This window comes from Gossypium hirsutum, chromosome A07 (assembly GCF_007990345.1).
Source record: "Gossypium hirsutum isolate 1008001.06 chromosome A07, Gossypium_hirsutum_v2.1, whole genome shotgun sequence".
NCBI classification, from domain to species: domain Eukaryota; kingdom Viridiplantae; phylum Streptophyta; class Magnoliopsida; order Malvales; family Malvaceae; genus Gossypium; species Gossypium hirsutum.
In genome coordinates this window covers 47,170,497-47,177,367 of record NC_053430.1, presented here as the reverse complement: position 1 = coordinate 47,177,367, position 6,871 = coordinate 47,170,497, and positions in this window count along the sequence as shown.

The following is a 6,871-nucleotide window of genomic DNA, read 5'->3' as shown; positions in this document are numbered from 1 at the left end:
GAATAGTGGTTTTGGGACCACATATCTGAGTCATAAAAATAGTTAAATATTAATTTCCTTGCTTATGATGTGTTAATTAATATGTGTGAAAGTTTCATATGAAAATTTAATCGTTTGTGTGCCGATTTGATAAAAATGACTTAATCGTGTAAAATGTAAAAGTTGCTTGTTGTTTGTTAAAGTGCTAAATTGACATGGCTTTTTAAGTATGAAGTCCTTATGATGCAATTGGACCATTTAATTAATGCATGGACAAGTATGGACATGAGTTAGTGGATTTTGACTGAAATTAAAAAGGGTATTTTAGTAATTGATAAATAAATGTTGATTTAATAAAACAAATATCGAAAATTTGTCCATTATCATCATTCTTTCCAAAATTTTGAAGAAAGATTTAGGGTTCTTGAGCTTTAAACATTCAGCATTTACAAGCATCAATTAGGTATGATTTTTGACTCGATTTTTTATAATTTCTACGTTTTTGTAATCGTTGTTAAGTGTTCTAGCTAGCCCATGCTTAAATTCATGAAATTGTTGTTGGTTTGATGAGATGCCATTGATGAATTCCAGAGTTTTGTGATATTAAATGATGAATTCTGAAAGCTTAGTGCTTGATATACATGTTTTGTAAAGTGATTTTGAGTAAAAATGCATAAAATGGGCTAAATTGTGAAATTTGTAAATTGAAGTACTAAAATGTGAAATAAATGAAATGTGTGGACTTCTATGAGAGCTATGAAAATTCGGCTAAGCTTGTGTACAAGCAAACTTTGTGTATTTTGTGATTTGTGAATTAAGGACTTAGGGGGGAGAAATGTAACATCTCGAAATAGGGCCTAAATGGAATAGTGGTTGCGAAACCACAAATCTAAGATAGAAAAGTTTATTTCGATTAATTTTTATGATTTACCGAGTGATTAGATGCATGTGTTAGAGTATTGATAAGAAATTTTATAGATTGCATGTTTAATTTGCCTATTAGGGCTTATTTGCAGAAGTTGCTGTAACAGCCCGATTTAGGGCCTAAACAGAACGATGGTTTTAGAACCATGAATTCGAAGTTGAAAAATTTATTCCGATTAAGTTTTAAGGTTTATTTATTGATTAAAATACTGTGTAAAAATATTGTTAAGTAATTTTACTGATAAAGTGCTTAATTGGACTTTTAGGACTAAATTGCAAAAGTTGCAAAATATGTGTTCTAATTCATAAGTACTTGATTGAAATGGGGGTTTAAAGAGGAGGTCCTTAAATAATTAGACCATTATATTTCGTTTGGACAAAAATGGGCATGAATAGGACAAAATTTTAAAGAAAGGCCTTAAGGGCATTTTAGTCATTTGGTAATTAAAAGAAATAAAAAGGGAAAATAAAGCCAAAATTGACTCATCTTTTTCATGGAGGCCGAAATTAGCATGGGGGAAGCCATGGCTAGGGTTTTCAAGCTTTCCAAGCTCAATAGTAAGCCCGTTCTAGCCCCGTTTTTCAAGTTCTTTACGATTTTGGAAGCCAGGTAACTTGATTAAGCTTATTCTAGCAATAATTTAAGCTGGGGTTCATATTTGGAAAAATACCCATAGGTGAAATGTGTTTATTTTGAAGTTTTATGGTAGAATATGAAGGCTGAAATTATGTTAAACAACTTTTGCTAAGCGGTTTTAAGCAAAAATGAGTAAAACGGCTTAATCGGTAAAAGTTGTTATTGTTCATAATTATGTGTTAGAGTGAGAATTTGATGTTGCCATAGAAGAGAAAAATGATCAGCATGTCGTAAAACATAAGAATAAGGGATGAAGTTTAATTCCCTAGCCTAGGGGCAAAAGTGTAAATATGCAAAAGTTTAGGGGCAAAATTGTAATTTTTCCAAAGTTTGAGGTAAGGACTGTTTTGAATAGTACATTAATTAAATAAGTAAAATATGATGTTTTAGATCCCGAAAAACGAGATTTGAATCTAGAATGGGAGAAAAATCGAAAATTGGGAAAGTTGGTAAAATGGTCGTTTTAGTATCGAGGTAAGTTCATATGTATAATAAGCATTAATTTATGCATGTTTCAATGTAAAATTGATATATTTACTATGATTGCCGAGGTGTTGAAAGTAAGTATAATTATGATGATTTAAATGTTCAATATTAATTCGACATGGAAATGAGAAAGTATGTAAGTTTGTATATAAATAATACATTATCTTTATTATGTTTTTGTATTTTAGCATATTTTATGTATTGTAGCTGATTTTTGAATCATAATTGACTATTGGAAGTATGGAATCAAGTATTAGAAAGAGAGAGAAATCCCGGTTGAACCTTCGGAAAGATTGGATGATACAGATGGTATGTAGCTAGGTCACATGCATGGTGTTGAGTGCACATCATGTGTACAAGAGAGCTACGAGACATTATGATGTAGCTAGGTGATGTGCACTAGAGAGCTACGAGACATTATGATGTAGCTAGGTCGCATAGGTGATACTATGTGTACACCATGTAGATAAGAGTGCTACGGGATATATGTAGCTAGGTCGCATGCGTGGTTCCAGGTGAAGGACACCATGTAGACAAGAGAGCTATGAGATAAACCGACTAGGTCACATGGATGGTACTAAGTGTTTACCATGTGCACAAGAGAGCCAAAATTATGTGTAAAATCGAGCTAGGTCACATGAGTGGTGCTAAGTGAAGGCCGCTATGTGTACAAGAGAGCTTCGATTTTAAAGGTGGGCTGTGTGCGATACATGGCGTATCTGTTATTATTCCGAAGCGTTCAACTGGGAAATTGATTAAATGAAATTGTGTATGACTTTGTGATGATAAATGTAAGTATATAAGTGTGTAACTTATGAGCAATATGCTCGATATGTGATTGGAAATTGGAAAGATTGTTATGGGAAAGTGATGAATACAATTGAAGTGTGAAAGATCAAAATTGACAATAAAACTGTTCTGGATAGTTGCAGTGATGTGAATCTAAAAATTTACCAAAAATAGTAGAAATTGAATCAGAGACTGAATGAGATATCAAATTAGAGCTTAATAAGTCTATTTTCATATAACAGAAACAGAGCAAGCAAAGGAATTCTATATTATGAGATATTTAAGTTTTTGGGAGACTGGTTCTGAATGACTACGTGATCCCCTGTAATGACTTGGAAAAATCATTAAACATTGTAAAAAAATAATTATGGGATATAATTTATATTCTTGGAATCCTTAATGAGTCTAGTTTCAAATTAAATAAACTATAACATTCTTTGAATTCTATACGAGGAGAAAAGTGATTCGTAGTGAAGAGTGGTCAGAACAGTTGAGCAGTGAAACAGGGGTAACTTCAATGAATAAACTGTACTAATTGGCTAGACCAAAAATTCTGAAAATTTTATGCTAAGAATATATATGAATATAGTTTCAAGGAAAATTAACGGTTTGTAATTTGGAGATCTGTAGCTCCAGAAATAAATAATTTAGTTTCTAGTACTCTGCTAGACAGCTTATTTTGAACCTGTTTATGATTGTAATAGTGAAAGTATATGTGTTTGTGACGGTAATATTCCGGGAACATATTGTGACTTTTTTTAAAGTATGATAATGTATTATTTATTAATATTTACATACTTACTTACTAAGCTATAATGCTTACTCCCTTCCTTTCCTTTTTCCTATAGTGTCGTAGATGTTAGCTCGAGTTGGAGGTCGCCAGAGGTTAAATCACACTATCAAACTATTGATCGATATATAAAGGTTTTAAAGTATTTTAAGTCTTTGGCATGTATAGAGACTCGTTTAATTGTTATTAAGTTGCTAGGAATTGGCTTAAAATACTGACCTATGTTATTTGAAGGTCTCTATTGTATAAAGTCATTTAAGGTAGATAGTCTTGATTATGTTATTAATTAAATGATGCAATTTATGATTGTGCATGCTTGCCTATGTGTGTGGTTGAATTAAAGCGTGATATGGGCCTCGTAAGCTCTTTTTAAGGGATGGCTTGAATGTGTTTGAAAAAGTTTTAAATTAGAGTGAAATTATGAATCGGTTTTATATGATGATTAGTGATTAAGTTTGGTAATGCCTCGTACCCTGTTCCAACGTCAAACACGGGTAAGGGGTGTTACATCGAAATGTGAAAATATGAGGGCTAGTTTGCAATATGTCTTAATTGTGTGTATATGGATGGTTTGAATGATTTAATGAATAAAATGATTAATTTTGAATACATATAGATCAAGAAAAGAGGAATTTGGATTAAGACCGAGGGAAGGTTATTGAGCAAACAATCCGAGTCGACAACTCTGAGTACGAGGTAAGTTCGTACGTAAAACATGATGTTATAAATATATTTTTTGATGCTTGGATTATACATAGGTTGTATATATAATTGATTATGGTTGAATACGTTGACAAATCAATTGTATTTGGCATGTGCGATTCAAAATAGCTTCGGCTAATGAGGCACTAAGTGTGCGATACTGAGATAGCTTCGGTTAATTGAGATGGCACTAAATGTGCGAAATCGTTCTAGCTTTGGATACCCCTTAAAGCACTAAGCGTGCGAATGTTAAAGCATGAATAATCTTCGGAAAGTCTTAAAATATCTGAACGATAGGTGAGAATAAAAATGGATATATACGAGAAGGTTCATGTATATATGACACCTATGTGATAGATGATGTTATGCATATGAAGTTCATTGAATTGGTATAAAAATATGAATTGTGTTGGCATAGAATTTATAGATGAATTGAGAATTAATAAATACTCATGTGTTGATGTTTTATATTTTATAAACTGTTGATGATTTTTTGGGGTACGAGCTTACTAAGCTTTTGAAAGCTTACTCTGTGTATGTTTGCATTGTTTTATAGATATCGAAGCTACTGTGAGCTCGGGGATCATCGAAGATCATCACCACACTATCGAATCTCATTTTGGTACCTTTTGAAAATGTATATAGTAAAGTATGGCATGTATAGGCTAGAAGTACTTTGGATAGGTTTTGTAATGTTTATATTTAGCCATGTGATATGGTTTGATACGGCTGTGTTTATGTTTTGATTTTGGTATATGTAGATGCAAAATGATTTATTTGATGTGTTCATAAATGGCTAAGAGAAATGGTAAGTTTGGAAAATTTTGGTATGAGATTCGGTCATGAGTTTAGAGATTATGAGACCATACATTTTGATATGATTTGGTCTTATGTTTTGGCACAATTGAGTTGAATTTATAAGCATGTAAATGGTTGATAATGTTATGGTATGAATGTTGTATGGTTTGGTATAGAAATTGGTTGAAATTGTTCTGTAAATATGCTTGGTTTGGTACTTGTAGGTTTGGCCCAGTTAGGGTGCAAATTGGTTATTCAAATGACCTATTTTTGTCCACACGGGCAGGGATACAGGCGTGTATCTCGAACGTGTACGACACATGGCTATGTTGGACGGTCGTGTGTCCCTTGGGGTATCCTACAATTATAAGTCAGGCTCGAGCACGGCCAAGGCACACAGGCGTGTCTTGTGGCTGTGTGAGCAAGTCAGTATGTATGCCCTGTTTTGACACGGCCTAGACACACGGTTATGTCTATTTCCGTGTAAGGCACACGGGCTGTTTACACGAGCATGTGACCTGTACTTCTTTGAAAATGGTTAAGTTTTGGAAAAATTCTGTATGAGTTCGGTTTATTCCCGAATCTTTTCTAATGCATGTTTTAGGTCTCGATGACCTATATAAGGGACTCTATATTGATATTTGATCTTTGATGCTCTGATGATTATAAAATGTATGTTAAATGTTTCGATTTGTTTGGTAATGCCTTTAACCCTAATCTGGTGACGGATACGGGTTAGGGGTGTTATAGCCTAGTACATGACCTAGCGGACAGGCGTGTATAGCCATTTATAGGGCACACTAGCTAGCCACACGAGTGTGTGTGTTAGCCGTGTGACCCAAGTTAGAGAGTTACACGGGGTCAGACATGGGCTGGGGCACGGCCATGTGCTCCAATTTCGAATGTCCATACAGCCTATGACGCGGAGCATCTTTGGCCGTGTAAGAGACACGGCTAGACCACACGGGCGTGTGTCCCCTATTTTGAAAAAATTTTCTAAGTGTTAAAAAAGTTTCCAAAGTTATTGGTTTAGACCCGAACCACTCCCAATGCATGTTTAGGTCCTCGTAGGCTCGTATTAGGGACAAAATTATTGGTTGTGGAAGAAATGCATAGGATTTGATTAATTTTATGTGAAATGTGTTATAAGTTCAGTAATGTTTCGTAACCCTATCCCGACGTTGAATACGGGTGAGGCGTGTTACATTTGTTTGTATCAGAGCTACGGTTTAGTCGATTCTCAAACTTACGTAGCATGTGTGAGAGTCCAGCTTTACATGCCATATATAAACTGTGTTTTCGTATAGCAAATGGATCTCAATTAAGCTGTAGCTGATGATGTCGAGAGTAATACACCAGCTTCCGCTCAAGGGGCAGCACCGTCTGAATCTGGAAATGTATCGAGTAGTCACGGTGGAGAGGCTAAAGAAGCATTTTTCCAAAAGATGAGTGAGTGGTTCACGGAGTTTGTTCGGACAAATCTGGCTGCTCAACAACCTCCACCCCCACCCAATCCTCAACTGGTTCCCATAGCTCCTCAAGGTGTGGAACTTCTACGATTAATTAAGCTACCAGTTGATAAGATCCAGAAATATTAGGCTGAAGAGTTTAGAGCTACTGTTGATGATGATCTTGAAAGAGCTGAATTTTGGCTTGAAAACACTATTCGAGTATTCGATGAGCTTTCGTGCATGCCAGCTAAGTGTTTAAAATGTGTCATTTCATTATTGAGATACAGCATATTAATGGTGGAATACTTTGGTATC